Below are 17,662 nucleotides of genomic sequence, written 5' to 3' on the forward strand. Positions count from 1 at the left end.
TTATGTCATATGTCAGTCTGAGAGAGCCTTCACTGGAGCCACTGATTTAAGCTGTTATAATATTAGAAGAATTAATATTCCTAAAGTGGATGGTCTGCTGTCACTGAAATCCATAATGGGCAGCAGCAGGGGCGACATGCGACTGTTGGGGAGAATGAGGTGTTGGAAGAGCTTGGACATGTGATGAATGTCAGCTCCACATCTACGACATAGGAAGCCCTGCCTTTGCTCAAGGTGATTTTACAAAATCTAATGGAGTAAAGTTGCTTAGGAAGTGAATTTGATTTGCTTTTGACAAAGCATTCTTGACAATCTAAACCAACATAAATGATGGTAGAAAATGAGCACAGCTTATGCCAGGTGAGATGGAATCACTCCAACCCACGTTGGTAAGTACGGTGCCATGATTACACCTGCAGTAAATGTCTTAATGTTGTGATTTTATCATCGTTGATGACCACTTTTTCCAAATGGTGGGCCTACGTTGTTATTGTGGCTTGGAAATATTGGGTTATTAATTGCCAGAAGATGTTGAACTATTCTGGCATTGTTATTTGAAGCCCTATGTGCCAGCTCACATAAATCATATGCTGCACAGCACAGCAGAGATGTGACTTAAAATTGTAAATTACTTTGCGAATAATTTTTTCATTTGTGCTAGTAGTGACACTTCGAGAATGCAAATCAGGTTTGCTTTAAATACATGCTGTAACAGTCATGAGAGTTAGTTACCTTTGAGATTGGATGTGGTGAGTTGATGTTAGTCAAGAATGCCTTTTAAGCAACAAAGACACCATTATCAACACCTCACTGAGTTTGAATGGGATCATGTAACAGGGCTACGAGAAGCTGAATGTTTCTTCTGCGATACTGCAGGAAGACATGGCAGGAATGTAGCCACTGCACACGATGAATGTATGGATGCAAGTAGACTGGGCTCTGGACAGCCATTTGGCACTACCAAGAGGGAAGACCATTGTGTTCCACTTATGGCTCTGATGCATCATACTGCATCTACAGCAGCAATTTGAGCAGCAGTTGGCACCACAGTGACACAAAGAAATGTTATAAATCGATTACATCCTATAGTGCACATTCCACTGACCTCAAACTGCTATTTGCAACTTTAATGATGTCAGGTGAGAGCTCATTGGAGGGCAGGGTGTTCTGTTTTCAGATAAAAGCTGGTCTGCATGTTTCACAAACCGGAACTACACCTGGAGTTACAGTCTGGAGTGGTTATATTACACACCAACAGCAAAATCAAACAATGGAAGTTGCAGAAAGGCACAAAAAGACTACTGTCGGAAAGTTAGCTTTCAGCCAACAAGGCCTTTATTAAAAAATACACACACACACACAGTTGACAGAGATGGTGGTCATGTGCATATGGGTTACGTTTGTGTTTGTGTGTGTGTGTGTGGGGGGGGGGGGGGGGGGCTATTTTTGACAAAGGCCTTGTTGGCTGAAAGTTAATTTTCCAACAGTCTTTTTGTTGGGTCTTTCTGCAACTCAGTATCTCCACTGTAAGGCGAGTTATTCCATTTATGAACACCATTCAAGGAAGCATTTTCCCACCCGATAATGGCCGCCAGCAAACTGCTGCTGTAACCCAACATGTTCTACAGAGTGTTGACATGTTGCCTTGGCCTGCTCAATCACCAAGTCGGTCTCCAATCAAGTACATATGGGATTTCAATAGAGGACAAGTCCAGCATCATCCACAAACAGCATTAACTGTCTCTGTATTGACTGACCAAGAGTAACAAGCATGGAACGCCATCCCACAAACTGACATCCGACACCTGTCCATACAATGCATGTCCATTTGCAAGCTCACATTTACCATTCTGGCAGTTACAACAGTTGTTAACGCACCAGATTTCACATTTGCAATGGCTTATCTCGTGCTTACATTACCATGTGATCTTGCAGCGGAAGTCATTTAACTATGTTGCTTAGCAAATTTATTCCCAAAATTTCATTACTCTACATTAATTATTTTTGGGTGTCGTAATTTTTTTTCCATTGATGTGTGGGATTTTACCAGATATATCTGCTGTTTATTTACACGTGCACCAACCTCGCCCAGAGTGTAATTGTCTTAAAACAATTCATTATTGGAATTGATATGGTAGGGCGCAATATAGTAGCAACTGCACTGGAGGTAAGATCGGGTAAGTTTACCACACCAAGGATATCTGGATGGTCCTCGAAGACTTAAGACCAACAGGTAGGTTTGCAATCCAATAGTTACACACCTTTGTAGACTGCTTCTTCCCAATACAGGCAATTTTCTCACAGTACTTTGTTGGTTAGGGTTTGGACAAAATAAGTAAATAAAATAGGGAACAGAATTAGAGAAGTGTTCCTTCAATTTAATTGAAATTTGAATGATACTTCTTATTTACTGACAGGACTGTAGACAATGTTTCAACTAGGGAATAACAATCACAATATTTTCCACTTTAATTGGCTGTCACCCTCTAGTTTCGAAAAATCTGCTTTATTATTTTGAAGTGGTAAGGAAAAAAGGTAGCAGTTGTATTTGACAGAACAAATGTTTATTACTGCTATTCTTAATTCCATATAGTGGCTGAAAGGAATACTTACTGTCCCGTGGCTTATGTTCAGTACCAAAGAGAGGGAACAAAGCATTACTCGTATACATGGAAAGCGCCATGGGCAGGATATGACTTGTTGTTGTTGTTGTCGTCGTCGTGTTCAGTCCAGAGACTGGTTTGATGCAGCTCTCCATGCTACTCTGTCCTGTGCAAGCCTCTTTGTCTCCGAATAACTACTGCAACCCACACCCTTCTGAGTCTGCTTAGTGTACTCATCTCTTGGTCTCCCTCTACGATTTTTACCCTCCACACTTCCCTCCAATACTAAATTGGTGATCCGTTGATGCCTCAGAATGTGTGTGACCAATTGATCTCCTGTTCTGGTCATGTTGTGCCACAATTTCCGCTTCTCCCCAATTCTATTCAGTACCTCATTAGTTACATGATCTATCAATCTAATCCTTAGCATTCTTTCATAGCACCACATTCCAAAAGCTACCAGTTTCTTCTTGTCTACACTGTTTAGTGTCCATGTTTCACTTCCATATACGGCTACATTCCATACACATACTTCAAGAAAAAACTTCCTGTCACTTAAATCTATACTCAGTGTTAACAAATTTCTCTTTAAAAATGCTTTCCTTGCCATAGTTAGTCTATATTTTATATCCTCCCTACTTCAAACATCATCATCAATCATTTTGCTCCCCAAATAGCAAAACTCATCTACTACTTTAAGTGTCTCATTTCCTAATCTAATTCTCTCAGAATCACCCGATTTAATTTGACTGCATTCCATTATCCTTGTTTTGCTTTTGTTGATGTTCATCTTATATCCTCCTTTCAAGACACTGTCCATCCCTTTCAGCTGCTCTTCCAAGTCCTTTGCTGTTTCTCACAGAATTATAATGTCAGTGGCAAATCTCAAACTGTTTATTTCTTTTTCATAGAATTTAATTCCTACTCCAAATTTTTCTTTTGTTTCCTTTACTGCTTGCTCAATATATATATTAATAATGCCAGGGATAGGCTACAGCCCTGTCTCAATCACTGCTTTCCTTTCATGCCCTTTGACTGTTCTAACTGCCATCTGGTTTCTTTACCAATTGTAAATAGCCTTTCATTCCCTTTATTTTGCACCTACCACCTCCTGAATTTGAAAGAGAGTATTCTAGTCAACATTGTCAAAAGCTTTCTCTAAGTCTACAAATGATAGAAACATATGTTTGCCTTTCCTTACCCTATCTTCTAAGATAAGTCGTAGGAGCAGTATTGCCTCGCATGTTCCAACATTTCTACAGAGTCCAAACTGCTCTTCCCCCAGGTCGGTTTCTACCAGTTTTTCCATTCGTTTGTAAAGAATTGGTGTTAATATTTTGCAGCCATGACTTATTAAACTCATAGTTTGGTAATTTTCACACCTGTCAGCACCTGCTTTCTTTGGGATTGGAATTATTATATTATTCTTGAAGTCTGAAGGTATTTCACCTGTCTCGCATATATCTTGCTCACCAGATGGAAGAGTTTTGTCATAGATGGTTCTCCCAAGGCTATCAGTAGTTCTAATGGAATGTTGTCCACTCCCGGTGCCTTGTTTCGACTTAGATCTTTCAGTGCTCTGTCAAATTCTTCACAAATTATCATATCTCCCATTTTGTCTTCATCTACCTCCTCTTCCACTGCTCTCATGTATATCTGCCCTGTGTAGACTCCTTCCACCTTTCTGCTTTCCCTTCTTTGCTTAGGACTGGTTTTCCATCTGAGCTCTTGATATTCATAAAGGTGGTTCACTTTTCTCTAAAGGTCTCTTTAATTTTCCTGTAGGCAGTATCCATCTTACACCTAGTGATATATGCTTCTACATCCTTACATTTGTCCTCTAGCCATCCCTGCTTATCGATTATGCATTTCCTGTCAATCTCATTTTTTAGACATTTGTATTCCTTTTTGCCTGCTTCATTTACTGTAATTTTATATTTTCTTCTTTCATCAATTAAATATCTCTTCTGTTACCCAATGATTTCTACTAGCCCTTATCTTTTTACCTACCTGATCCTCTGTTGCCTTCACTATTTCATCTCTCAAAGCTACCCATTCTTCTTGTACTGTATGTGTTTCCCAGTTCTTGTCAGCCTTTCCTTAATGCTCTCTCTGAAATTCTCTAAACCCTCTGGTTCTTTCAGTTCATCCAGGTCCCATCTACTTAAATTTAATCTACAGTTCATAACCAATTAATTGTAACTAGAGTCCACATCTGCCCTTGAAGATGTCTTACAATGTAAAACCTGGTTCCTAAATCTATGTCTTACCATTATACAACCTGTCTGAAACCTTCCAGTGCCTCCAGACCTTTGCCACAAATACAATCTTCTTTCATGATTCTTAAACCAAGTGTTAGGTATAATTAAATTATGCTCTGTGCAAAATTCTACCAGGCGGCTTCCCCTTTCACTTCTTACACCCAGTCCATATTCACTTACTACTTTTCCTTCTCTTCCTTTTCCTAAATTCGAATTCCAGTCTCCCATGACTATTAAATTTTCGTCTCCTTCAACTATCTTCAATCTCTTCATCATGTGCAGAGCTACTTGGCATATAAACTTATACTAGTATGGTAGGTGTGGGTTTTGTGTCTATCTTGGCTTCAATAATGGGTTCAGTATACTGTTCATAGTAACTTATCTACATTCCTATTTTTTTACTCATTATTAAACCTATTCCTGGATTACCATTATTTGAATTTCGTATTTATAACGATGTATTCACCTGACTAGAAGTCTTGTTACTCCTACCACTGAACTTTGCTAATTCCCACTATATCTAACTTCCTCTTTTTAAATTTTCTAACCCACCTGCCCGATTAAGGGATCTGACATTCCACGCTCCGATCCGTAGAACGCCAGTTTTCTTTCTCCTGATAACGACGTCCTCCTGAGTAGACCCCGCCCGGAGATCCGAATGGGGGACTATTTTACCTCCGGAATATTTTACCCAAGAGGACGCCATCATCATTTAATCATACAGTGAAGCTGCATGCCCTCGGGAAAAATTACGGCTATAGTTTCCCCTTGCCTTCAGCCGTTCACAGTACCAGCACAGCAAGGCCGTTTTGGTTAGTATTACATGGCCAGATCAGTCAATCATCCAGGCTGTTGCCCCTGCAGCTACTGAAAAAGCTGCTTCCTTTTCAGGAATGGCACTTTTGTCTGGCCTGTACATTTGAGTGTAGAAATATCATACATCTGACAGCAACAACAATTTCAATTATAGATAAACAACCTGGGACAAGCGTATGCAGATAAGTACCTTCAACATTATGAGTGGAGAATGGTTTATTAGTCTTTCACGAGAACTAATTGGCACCGGTGACAAGTACAGCACAGTGAATGCACAAGAGATTTTGATGTCTCGAAGAACTGCACCTTGGCATATACAAAATATTGGGAACCAAGTGAGAAGTGAGATCTTGCCTTAAGTAAAGAAAGCTACTAACCAAAATGAGTATGCTTCGTACTGACAATTGCTGTGAAATACTTTACCTTACTGTCATATGCAGTGTTATTGTAGACTTGGCGGACAGGTGTAAACTAAGAAACAATGTGCATCTCAAAACAAAGCTTCCAGACAACTAAGTGAAAATATTCTTACGGAGTCATATTTAAAATTTATAAATTATATGAGATTGATACATTTCATCTAGAACTAAGTGAAGTTACATTTGTAATGGATCAAGGGCCGAACATAAAGAAAGCTCTTCAATACTACTAAATCCTGCTGTATAAATACAGCATTAAAGCAAACACTGGATGAGAAATTACTTAATGACAAACTGCCTGATATTTAAAAATCTGCCCATACAGTGTGCAAAACTGAAAGTTTGCTGTTGGAGAAAAGCAAGTAGGAATTGATACCCCTGTAACAGCCAGATGTAATGGAGGGTATAATTAAATTCCTGAAACATATCAAAGAAGCTACAAATGAGCTGGAGGGTGAAAAAGAATTGACCCTGCCTTTTGTAATGCCACAGGCATTTAGTTTGTTAGTTCATGCCAAGTTGAAGAAGACAAGCTGAAAAAATATGTAGAGAAACTCGTTAATGAATAATAAGATTCTCATTTCGCGGGTACAGTTTTTTGTTCATGTTTCAAGGAACTCTTCGTAATGAGTGAGGAAAAGAAATAAAATATATATTAAACAGTTCATCAAAAATCAAACAGTGTATTTGTGGAAGAAGAGAAAGAAGAGCCCATTCTGTCTGCCATAAACCAGTTCCTGAGCTGGGATTCACCAACTTTCAAACATAAAGAGGAACCTGAACAATGGAAACTCCAGACTGGAATATCAACAGTACACGGAAAAAGACAGATTGCTAACTCACCATGAAGATGTCACGAGTTGTAGTCAGGCACAATGAAAGGACTGTTACACATACAGCTTTTGGCTGGAGCCTTCTTGAGAAAAGGAAATGCACATACATTCATTCACAGAAATAAGAACACCTCACGCTCACGTGACAGCCACCTCCGACATTCCGGTCAAAGCTGTTGGAGATGGCAGTCATGTGTGCATGACATGTGCTTGCTTGTGGGAATGAAAGTTTGTGTGAAACAGTCTTTTCATTGTGCCTATCTTCAACTCAATGTGTCACCTTGTAGGCTGTGTAGGGTTAGCTTAGCAGCAGGAATCATTCCTAATGCTTGGAGGACAGTGAGGGTTGAGGGTTGTTTTCACTCTATGAAACTAATCAGTCTGTCCACCTTTCTTTTAAAGATGTTAGAAAAACTGGTTAATGTGCATTTTAGGGGAAAGAAGCCTAACTAAGATTTCTCTGCATATAAACCAACATGCATATCAATCAGTCAAATCATGTGACGCAGCAGTTCATTGACTTCTTGGGCTTTACACTTTCAGGAAATTGCTCTCTGCATCTTCCTGGAAACTGAGTGGGTATTTAGCAGTACAACCTTCAAATCCATGGGTAGAGCCGCAGAAGAGCATGGCACTGAGAGCACCGTATGTTGATGGATTAAGATCATGCTGAGCAGAAGCTAGAAGTCACAAAGATGAATGAAAAAATGGTGATCAACACCAGTAGAGGGTGCCCGCAAGGAAATGCCGGATTACATACAATAACTTCCCACTGCTTCAATAAACCTTTCAATGTAACAACTGGAAGTAGGGAGCAGTGATAGAATGACCCATGACACTGTGCATGAGAGAGTCTGATTACTGACAGTTCAAACCAGTTCAAACACAGATGAAGGCATTGGATTAAGTCACTGCGGCAGGAGCATACAGGTGGAAATATCTGCTATCAAGATGTGCATGGAGGAGGATTTGCATAGTCGCTAAAAAGATCATAGCATTCACATTTATTCAGCAGCCAAGCAGCTCTGAACTCTCTATCATCCCCTGCAATGAGGTTGAAGTTACAGAATGAAATTTTCACTCTGCAGCAGAGTGTGTGCCAAATATGGAACTTCCCAGCAGATTAAAACTGTATGCCAGACCGAGACTCGAACTCGGGACCTTTGCCTTTTGTGGGCAAGTGCTCTACCAACTAGAGATGGGCAGTCTGCTCCTTAATTGAGTCAAAGAGCCAGCTCTTTCAAAATATTGAATGATGGATGATTCAGAAAAAATGAATGGTAGCTCATCTGATTTCAAAAGCATCTCTGGTGACTGTAACGAACAGGATGAAAACTCTATTCTAGACTGCTGCAACGGTGCCCCACCCCACATCCTAAAGAAAACATTTCCCAAGCTACAAAAAATGTGTACACCATGAGCACGTGTGGATTTGCATACCTTTCTAATACATAAAGCTTTTCTTTTCCATGAAAACAAAAAACAAAGAAGCTCTGTTTTTCCCCTTTAATTTATTGTCTAGCAGGCAGTGCCCATTTAGCCAACTCAATAGTAATACTAATTATGACACTATGAAAGTAAACACAACACTTTGCCCAGTTTCCGAGAAAAAAAGAAAATCTTTGATCCAATTGGGAATAGAATCTGAATTCCTTTGCCTCAAAAACTGTCACATTGATTGTTTTTTGCTTAGGGTGCAAAAAACAACTGGGGTCATACGCGCCCATGCCACATTGACCACGCAGCTAATGGGTGAAATGAGAAAAGTGCTTCAGTACAATACATTAATGCTGAAAACATCTGCAGCATCATGTTTCTGCCCTTGAGTTCAGAAGAATATCTCAAATTTCAGAAGTTCAATAAACATTTACATACTTTTGAGTTAGTTATTATTTCTTATTCTTTGACTTAGCAGTGCACTTGGGATGTGTTGCCAGCAATCATAGAAGCTGCAGCCTTTAGCCACCACGCAGTTGGAGTGTATTGCAAAGCTCCCGTCCCAAGAGCTCAGGCTCCCTACCACTCTCACCAGCCATCTAACTGCTTCTCACCACTCTCACGAATCAGACTGCAAGACAGCTCTCTAGCTCACCATTCCCCACCACTCTTATGAATCTGATTGCAAGCTAACTCACTGCTCCCCGCCAAGGCAACTAGCTCTCGTGGATGAGATCACATGGAGCAGACCACACAGTAACTTGAGGCATCAATCCATTCTCTACACTCCTGACACGGCGATACAGCTTACAACTCACTTTCTTGGCTCAACACCCCTTCATCCGAGTTCAGCTCTTTATTCTTTGTATCCTTATTTGATTTGTTCTACTCGTCACCTCCTTCTGTCTTCTTCTTGTGCAAGTGTTCTTGTTACGTGAACTATTATGTCTTCTTCTGTATCTTTTGAATTTACAGTAGTTGTTGTTGGTGGCATTTACGAAGTAAAACCTAATTACTTGGGGCGTACAGAATACTAAATACAATGGTATGTACAACCCACAATTATTTCAACATACAAGTTCATATATAAAAGTTGTCCCACGTGAAATGACCAGTATTCAGAGACATGACAGGAATGATAATTTGAAGTAAAAAACTAAACATGGACACATGCCCTATTCCAAATGGTTTCTGAGATGGAAAATATTTCAAGTTAGTTTTGTAAATTTTTCTTGAACAACATGAAATCCACGACCTCTAGTGCAAGCTTGTTGCAGTATAACATTAAACTACATTAAATTTCCTTTAAGAAGATCATATTCATTTTTTCATGGACTTACAAGTTGAATAAAGAAAGTGAGAGAATATGGAAAGTCTTGCGCAACGTGCTAGCGTTGGGTGTAGGTAAGCCAGTTTGCGGTAATTTCCTGACATGGTAAACCACGTGTCCATATCAAATTATTCGTCTTGACTTCATCCAAACTACTATGGTATGTTGTAAACAATGACAACGTACCGAACAATAAAGAAAATAGTAACAATGTCCATTAAATATGTTGTGTTTCAGAAACCATTAAGAATTATGCACATGCCCACATGAAGTATTTCGCTTCAAATGATCATTCCTGTCATATCCCTGATTACTGACCATTTTTCCTGGGATGACGTGTATACATGTTTAATTTTTTTATTTATTCATTTAACCCGAACAGATTAATACCTTCAGGAGTCCTCTTACACCAGACCAGAGTTTTGTATGTAATTACAAAACTTATCAAAATCGCAGTTACTTAAGAAATCATGATATTTTTAATACAATACCTCTTCTCCTCTCTGCATATATTTGGCATTTGCCTGTTATGCCCTCTTGGTTGAAACTGTTGATTTTCCTCAATCTTCCCAAATTTCTTCTGCCCACTGGATAATAATTATCACCAATTTTGGTAATCTGTCATCTTCCATTCCTGTGTCATAATCCTTCCAGTTGTATCTCTATTCTTTAATCTGATCATTTATGGTTTTCACTCTCAGTTCTTTTCTGATGTCTACATTCACTTTCCTGCCAGACAGAATGTACCCAGTTGCCCGATGTGCAGTGTCTCTGAGATTCATGAACTGTTTTCACTACTCCATTACCAAATGTGCAGGTTTTCTCTTCATGTTTCTGGTCTTTGGATAAGCATATTTATTGTGTAATATAGTTACTTTGGCAGTACATCCATGGAGTTGGTCTTTAACATCCAGGAATGGTATGGAAGTCGTCTCTCAAATTATCTCTTGTGCCTCCACTGCAAGTTCAGGCACACTGATACACTTCAAGTCTCTGTATGTGGGCACAGTTTATTCCTTGCATATTTTGGAGCATAAGTCATGAATATTATGTTGTAAGCCGATATTCCAGGTAAGAATTTCTTTGCTTGTGGATTTCATGCCAAATATATGTATGGGGGCCAGACTACACGCTGCATTATGGATAGGGCAAGCTGAAATACTGTTACATCTGAAGAAGAAACTACACAATTTTCACAGTGAAGGGGCACAATATTTATGTTAGTGTTTCTAGCATTATTTGTATGCTCCCAAGTCAAACTGAATTTTGAAAGGTCAGTTTTGAAACATTCAATCCCACCTACTTTCAGAGCTCTATAGAGGACGCACATTAGGCAAATTTTCTTAATGGGTTTGATATTTATGAACATATATTTGACATTTTGTCTTCATTAGTAATGGATATGAGCAGCATAGTCAGCAATAAGTTAAAGTGTTCATAAGCCACTATTCCACTTGCTCTTCTGTTATTTCTGTGACGTCTTAGGACAGTGGATTCTATATTTAGGGAGCTGGAGAGTGCGCTTGACTTGAGCTAGATGTCCACGATTATTAGAAGAAAGACATGAATGTCGATATTCTGAAATAATGGTGGAGTTTGTCAAAAAAAGTTGGAAGTGATGGCCAACTATGCTCTACAGTAACAATACAGACACACTGGTAGAATTAGTGGCTGCATGAATAGACAAGTTAATAGCTCCTAAAGCACAAGTTTTAGTGTTCATTTGCACTGCTTTTTTCCGGCCTTCATCTGCACCATTATCCTGTCATCTCTTGTTCGCACGATATGAAGCTCAAATCTGGATATAACATTAGTCAAAATTTTTATCTTTCAGCAATGAAATCCCTGCATGTAATCAGACTTGCCTTCATGAGTTTCTTGATCACTATAACTGTTTTAGACCTTTTCATATGAGACACAAGTTTCACAATTGTGGGTCTAGGCTTTGCAGATCACAATGTTCTATTCCTACTCTATAACTTCTGATTATAGAATGTGCTGCATGCATGTTCTTGCTTTTTAAGTTTTTACAATTTAAAATGGCTATATTAATTGTAAATATTATAATTTTCAGTGCTGCACAACAATATGTCATCTACATATCCTTTGCCTAGAAGAATTACAAGCAATGTTCGGTACCATTTTACCAAAATGGAATAAAAAGGAAAGCGCCACTACTGTGAGCAGATAATTGCCATGGCTTCTGGATCATCATCAAGCTGAAGAGACATCTAAAATCGAAGCATCCTACAGTACGTCTGGAATGATGTGGGTCAGAAAGCCAATCAGGATCACCATCAACTGATGTAGAAATTCGAGAAATAATTTCTCGTGAACTGTCCTCATCTGCGTCTGCTTCTACCTCAGGTGAAGTTATCCTCCAAAAAGGCGCTGTATCCTGGCCAAGCCCTGCTTTATTTCCTACTGTGGTGCCCTCACCCTCAACTGATTTTCATTTGAAACAAGCAATAAGTAATTTTTTAAATAATATTATAAAGCCACTCACATTAAATAAAAGTATGGCATTAGATGTACCGCTTTTACAAATGATTTGCAGAGACTACCATCCTTTCTCTATAAGTATATATACCTATGTATTCGCAGAAATCTGGAAGAATGCTGGAAAACCTGTGGTCATAAATCTCCACCAACATCTAACTGAAATGTGGATCACAGAGAAAATTACAGGGCGCTTGACCTCAGGAATAATCCATCCATTATTTAAAAAAGAAGATAGAATCAACACAGATAATTACAGAGGAATGAGCCTTCTAGACTGCACATACAAAACTTTCTCTCGCATAATTTACAATAGGATGAAAAACATTCTGGAACCCCAACTTGGAGAATATCAAGGAGGATTTTGGCCATACAGAAGCTGCTCAAACCAAAATCTTAGCCTGAAACTAATAATGGAGTATTACAAGTAAAGAAACAGTTATTCATAGGTTTTAAAAAAGCATATGATAGTGTTCACAGACCCACACTTCTAAAAATCCTTAGAGTATATGGCCTCCACCCCAAACTGTTAAGATTCATTCAGCTAACTTTAACTAACACAATTCAAAGGCCAAGTTTAGAGGAGAAATCTTAAAAGCTTTCACAATAAAAACAGGACAGACAAGGAGGTGGATTGCCCCTTTGCTTTTCAACATGGCCCTTGATTACATCATGACAATCTGGTAAAAACAAAATCCATGTAAAATTAAAATGGGAGGAAAACCAGCAATAAAAGCAAACTGCCTTGGGTTTGCTGATGATTTAGCTCTCTTAGTCCTTGACAAGGAGGAAGTTCATGCTCAGATCACAAGTCTCCAGAAAATGCTTCAAAAAATAGGATTACAAATATACTTTGAGAAAACTAAAATCATGCCCATGAAAACTCTTTACATAGATAAAATCTTCATAAATGATCAAGCAATTATTTTGCACAACTTGGGTGTGAAAGCAACATGAATAATACAACCAACAAAATGAAAAAAGCGCAATTTCTAATCTGGTCAACATATAATAAGAAATTCCTGTCAACATACACTAAGATCCAACATTGCAAAACTGTAACTCTCCCGGAAGCAACTTATGATTGTGAAACTCCGTTCAAATTAAAAATGAAAGAAGAACTGATCAACTCTTCAAAACTGAACAAAGAATTATCAGAACATGCATCAATTAAAAAAAGCAGGTTGATGGTATCTGGAGAATCCTCCCTAATGAAACTGTCTATTGTAAGATTGACCCAATCAGCAGCACAATGAAGAAGAAAAGAATCTCATATTTCTTTCATGTCTTACGACTGCCTGACAACAGGATTTTAAAACAACTAGAGATGAGAAGTCTCGGAAAGAAGACAGGAGGACAGAGGGTCAAAGAAATTCAGCAGGATCTTGAAGCAGTTGGGCTTCGAATTACTGATGCAGAGAACAATATTAACACTCTCCTTATGAATCATAAATTTTAAGCAGAAATGACGCACAGAAGACCGGTAGAGATTTCAGACAAGTTAAGAAAATTGTGTTTGGAACGAATGAAATAGTACTGAGCTGAACGCAAGAAGCAAGTAGTCCAATCTTCAAACATAAAATGAACATGGAACGACTCAAGTGGTCCAATGAGGCCAATCAAGTTAATATATATACTTTAATAGTAGCAACTATTTATTTACAGCTCGTACAAAATAGTTATGTTTTTCAAACTTTTACTGACCTTCAAAGTAATCACCAGCATTGTGTATAACTTGCTGCCAGCGATATTGACAGTTTCAGCAGCGCGGTCTATTGCCCGACGAATTTGTAGCAGTCCTAAAGTGAGTAGTGTGAAGTGTTTGCTTCAGTTTAGGAATAGAGTTGAACTTACAAGGGCTTAAGTCAGGTGAGTGCAATAGGTGGTATAGCACTTACCAGCCCCATCACTCAAACAAACCAGTAACAGCTTGCACTGTACGTGCTTGAGCACTGTCCTGCAAAATGAAGGTCAGGTCCGGCAGAAAGTGTCATCACTTCTGTCTCTAAGATGGTCGTAGGTTGTGTTCCAAAAGTGAAACGCATAGAGACAGAAGCAAAGACACTTTCTGCAGGACCTGACCATCATTTTGGAGGACAGTGCTCAAGCACATACAGTGCAAGCTGTTACCGATTTGTTTGAGTGACAGGGCTGCTAAGTGCTATACCATCTACTGCAGTCCCCTGACTTAAGCCCTCATGAGTTCAACTTGATTTCTAAACTGAAGAAAACACTTCACGGCATTCGATTCAGAACTGCTAAAAATTCGTGGGGCAATAGACCATGCCGCTCAAACTGTCAACACAACTGGCACTGCTAAGAGTATCCTACAACTTCCACATCGCTGGCAACAGGTTATACACAATGCTGGTGACAACTTTGAAGATCAGTAAAACTTTGAACACTTATCTATTTTGTATGAGCTGTAAATAAATAGTCACCAATATTAAAGTTCCAATAATTAACCAAGTTATAAAATAATGTCAAACTCTCTAATACCCAGTCTGCACTATGAGTTATTTGATAGAATTAAAAATGATTTGACCACTGCAAAGGCAGTCTGTCTTTCGCCTGATGCACGGATGAGTGTAAATATGATTAGTTTCTATGCACTCACCACACATTTCATACATGAGAAGAGTGAAGTAAAGCCATACCTTTTAGAGTGCTCATAACTCAAGGACAGACACACTGCAAAAAACACTCAAACTGAGTAAAGTCTGTTATCCCATATACAATATCACTTTTCAAACCATTTCCATAACAACACAAGCTGCATCAAATATGAAATTAACTGCCATGCTCCTGAAACTTCCACATATTACCCACTTTGCACATTCTTTAAACCTCACTCTGCAACAGGCAGTTCAAAAGTCCATACAAAAAACCATTGATGAGGTCAAAATGAGTTGTTATCTTTCTTAAGAAGAGACCCTTTGTTTTAAGCAAACTTACTGAAATGCAAGAAAATTTAAAAAAGATTGACTGATACTGAAACACAATGTACCAACCAGATGGAACAATACTGACCAAATGTTGCAAAGATTTACTTTAAATACAGTTTCTATAATTTCTTGCCTCGCTATTTTAGGTGGAAAATCGATCACCTTAAACTTAAAAGGTACAGATTAGGGGTTAATACAACAGGCTTTAAGGATTCTGTAAGTGTTAGATGAGGCAACCAAAGAAGTGTTCTCAGAGAAAACAATATCACTTTTAAAAATGAAAATCTTACCAAGATTAATGCAACAGCAACTAGCATCTTTTAAAGATAAAAATAAAAAATCCTCAAGAAGTAGAGTCATTGGTTGATAATTTGCTTAAAGGGTTATCAGGGTGGCTGGGGGTTATCTCCAGCAATGAATTGATTAGTCAGGCAATATTACTGGACACCCGATTCAAACGCCAGAATTTTCAGACGACAAAATGTTTCAGAACCACTACATGAAGGATATTGTAAAAATGAAAGTGTTGGTTGTTCAACAAGAAAAAAACAGAGCTCATTTCTCAACCAGTTACCACTGTGACACATGAGACTTCTTCAGTCTGTGAAGAGTTCAATAAAACAAGTCATAACCCACAAGTGTGGCAATTGTCGAAGTGAACAATTATTTGGTGGTGGGAAATTTGCTTAGACACACCAATCCCTTAAAATGGTGGGAAACAAGAAAATTGTTGTGGCCAGCACTGTATCAGCTGATTCTAATAGTATTATGTATCACAGCATCATCAGTGACCAGTGAACGAACATTTTCAAAAGCAGGACAAATGTGCACTAAGAAGAGAAAGAGACTCACATAAACTAGAATGGATCAAATTTTATTTACAAATGACAATATTGATTAATCTTTTGTTTATGCGAACATACTGACTGTAAGTGATAACTGCAGATACACTTCAATTACAGTTGTTATAATTTTTATATTTTTTCCAATAAAAGTATCAAAATATGACAAGAATAAGTCCTCATTCTCAACATTTTTCCACTTCATAAGAAATATTTAGGATTTCGTTAGAATATTTATAATTTTTTACAGCAAACAAAATTTTAAACTCTTGTATCTGAACATTACTGGGGACACAACACAAAATTATTACGTTTCTTTACAAGTTCTTTCACAATAGGACCACATCAGATAAAAATTCCTTTTACTTATTTTTGTGAGTGAATGGTGAGTGCTGAATCATGAAAAAGAGCTAGTTCATTTCAGTGACTGACCAGTTCTGATCCGATTTCTGAAAAGAACAATTTTTCCCATCTCTACTACCGACTGAGATACCCAAGCATGGCTCATGACCCATACTCGCAGCTTCAATTCTGCCAGTACCTAATCTCCTACCTTCCAAACTTCACATAAGCTCTCCTGCGAACCTAGCACCCCTGGAAGAATGGAATTGCAGAGACATGGCTTATCCACAGCCTGGGGGAGGTCCTCAGAGAGAAATTTTCACTCTGCAGTGGAGTGTGCACTGATATAAAACTTCCTAGCACATTAAAACTGTGTGCTGGACCGATACTCAAACTCTGGACCTTTGCCTTTCCTGGAAGAGGGTTCTACTAACTGAGCTACCCGAGTACGCCTCATGACCCATCCTCAGAGCTTCAATTTTTCCAGGCCTGCTAGTTCTGCAAGTTTCACACGAGAGCTTCTGTGAAGTTTGGAAGGTAGGAGACAAGGTACTGGCAGAACTGAAGCTGTGAGGACAGGTCGTGAGTTGTGCTTGGGTACCTCAGTCAGTAGAGCACTTACCTGCAAAAGGCAAAGTTCCCGAGTTTGAGTCTCAGCTCAGCAACAGTTTTAAACTGTCAGGAAGTTTCAGGTCGTAGATCATTGCAGAATGACGCAAAGCCCTTGTGAGACAAGGGGAAAGCAACAGGGTAAACTGCTTTGGGTCCCTGGTCACTCAGAAATCAGTGGTAATGAACAAGTCAACAGGCTAGCCAGGCCAGCTGCAACGGCTCCATTTCCTGGACCAAAAACTTTCCTAAGCATCATTAAGGCGATAACTATGAAACTAGTTCAGTAGACAACATGTAGAATATTTGACACTATGATCCCAAATCAAAAACTTGGCAAGTTGATGTTGCCAAAGTCATGTTTTAAGAGTAGTTCTCTACTTTTGGGCTTGAACAGGTAACAGACTAAGCTCATGGTAGGACGAACGACAGGCTACAGGAACTTTAAGAAACAAGTAAAAATGATGGGTGTAGAGAAAGAAGCCCCTAGGTGTAGGCTGTGTGATGAGGACCATGGAACTGCATGACAGCTAGTCTTCCAATGCGAGTCACTGGAGATCAATAGGCACACAAAATTGTGTCTAAAAAGGATACAGTAGTAAGAGGCAGTCTAGCACTCTTCAAGAGTACTGATTGGCTTCATTAGAACCATATGTAGTGAAAATGCACAATAAACACTGTTTCAGTGCAGGCAATAGTGGGCCAGGATCGCTGTTGTTCTATCAT

The 17,662-nt window shown here is 38.8% G+C and overlaps 1 protein-coding gene across 1 annotated transcript in view; it reads right to left on the reverse strand.

Moving 5' to 3' along the window:
- LOC126281788 (myotubularin-related protein 10-B) overlaps window positions 1-17,662 on the reverse strand; it is a 122,724-nt gene that overhangs the window by 40,271 nt on the left and 64,791 nt on the right. The gene's annotated exons all lie outside the window — the stretch shown is intronic.

The sequence above is a fragment of the Schistocerca gregaria genome, chromosome 7, assembly GCF_023897955.1.
Source record: "Schistocerca gregaria isolate iqSchGreg1 chromosome 7, iqSchGreg1.2, whole genome shotgun sequence".
NCBI classification, from domain to species: domain Eukaryota; kingdom Metazoa; phylum Arthropoda; class Insecta; order Orthoptera; family Acrididae; genus Schistocerca; species Schistocerca gregaria.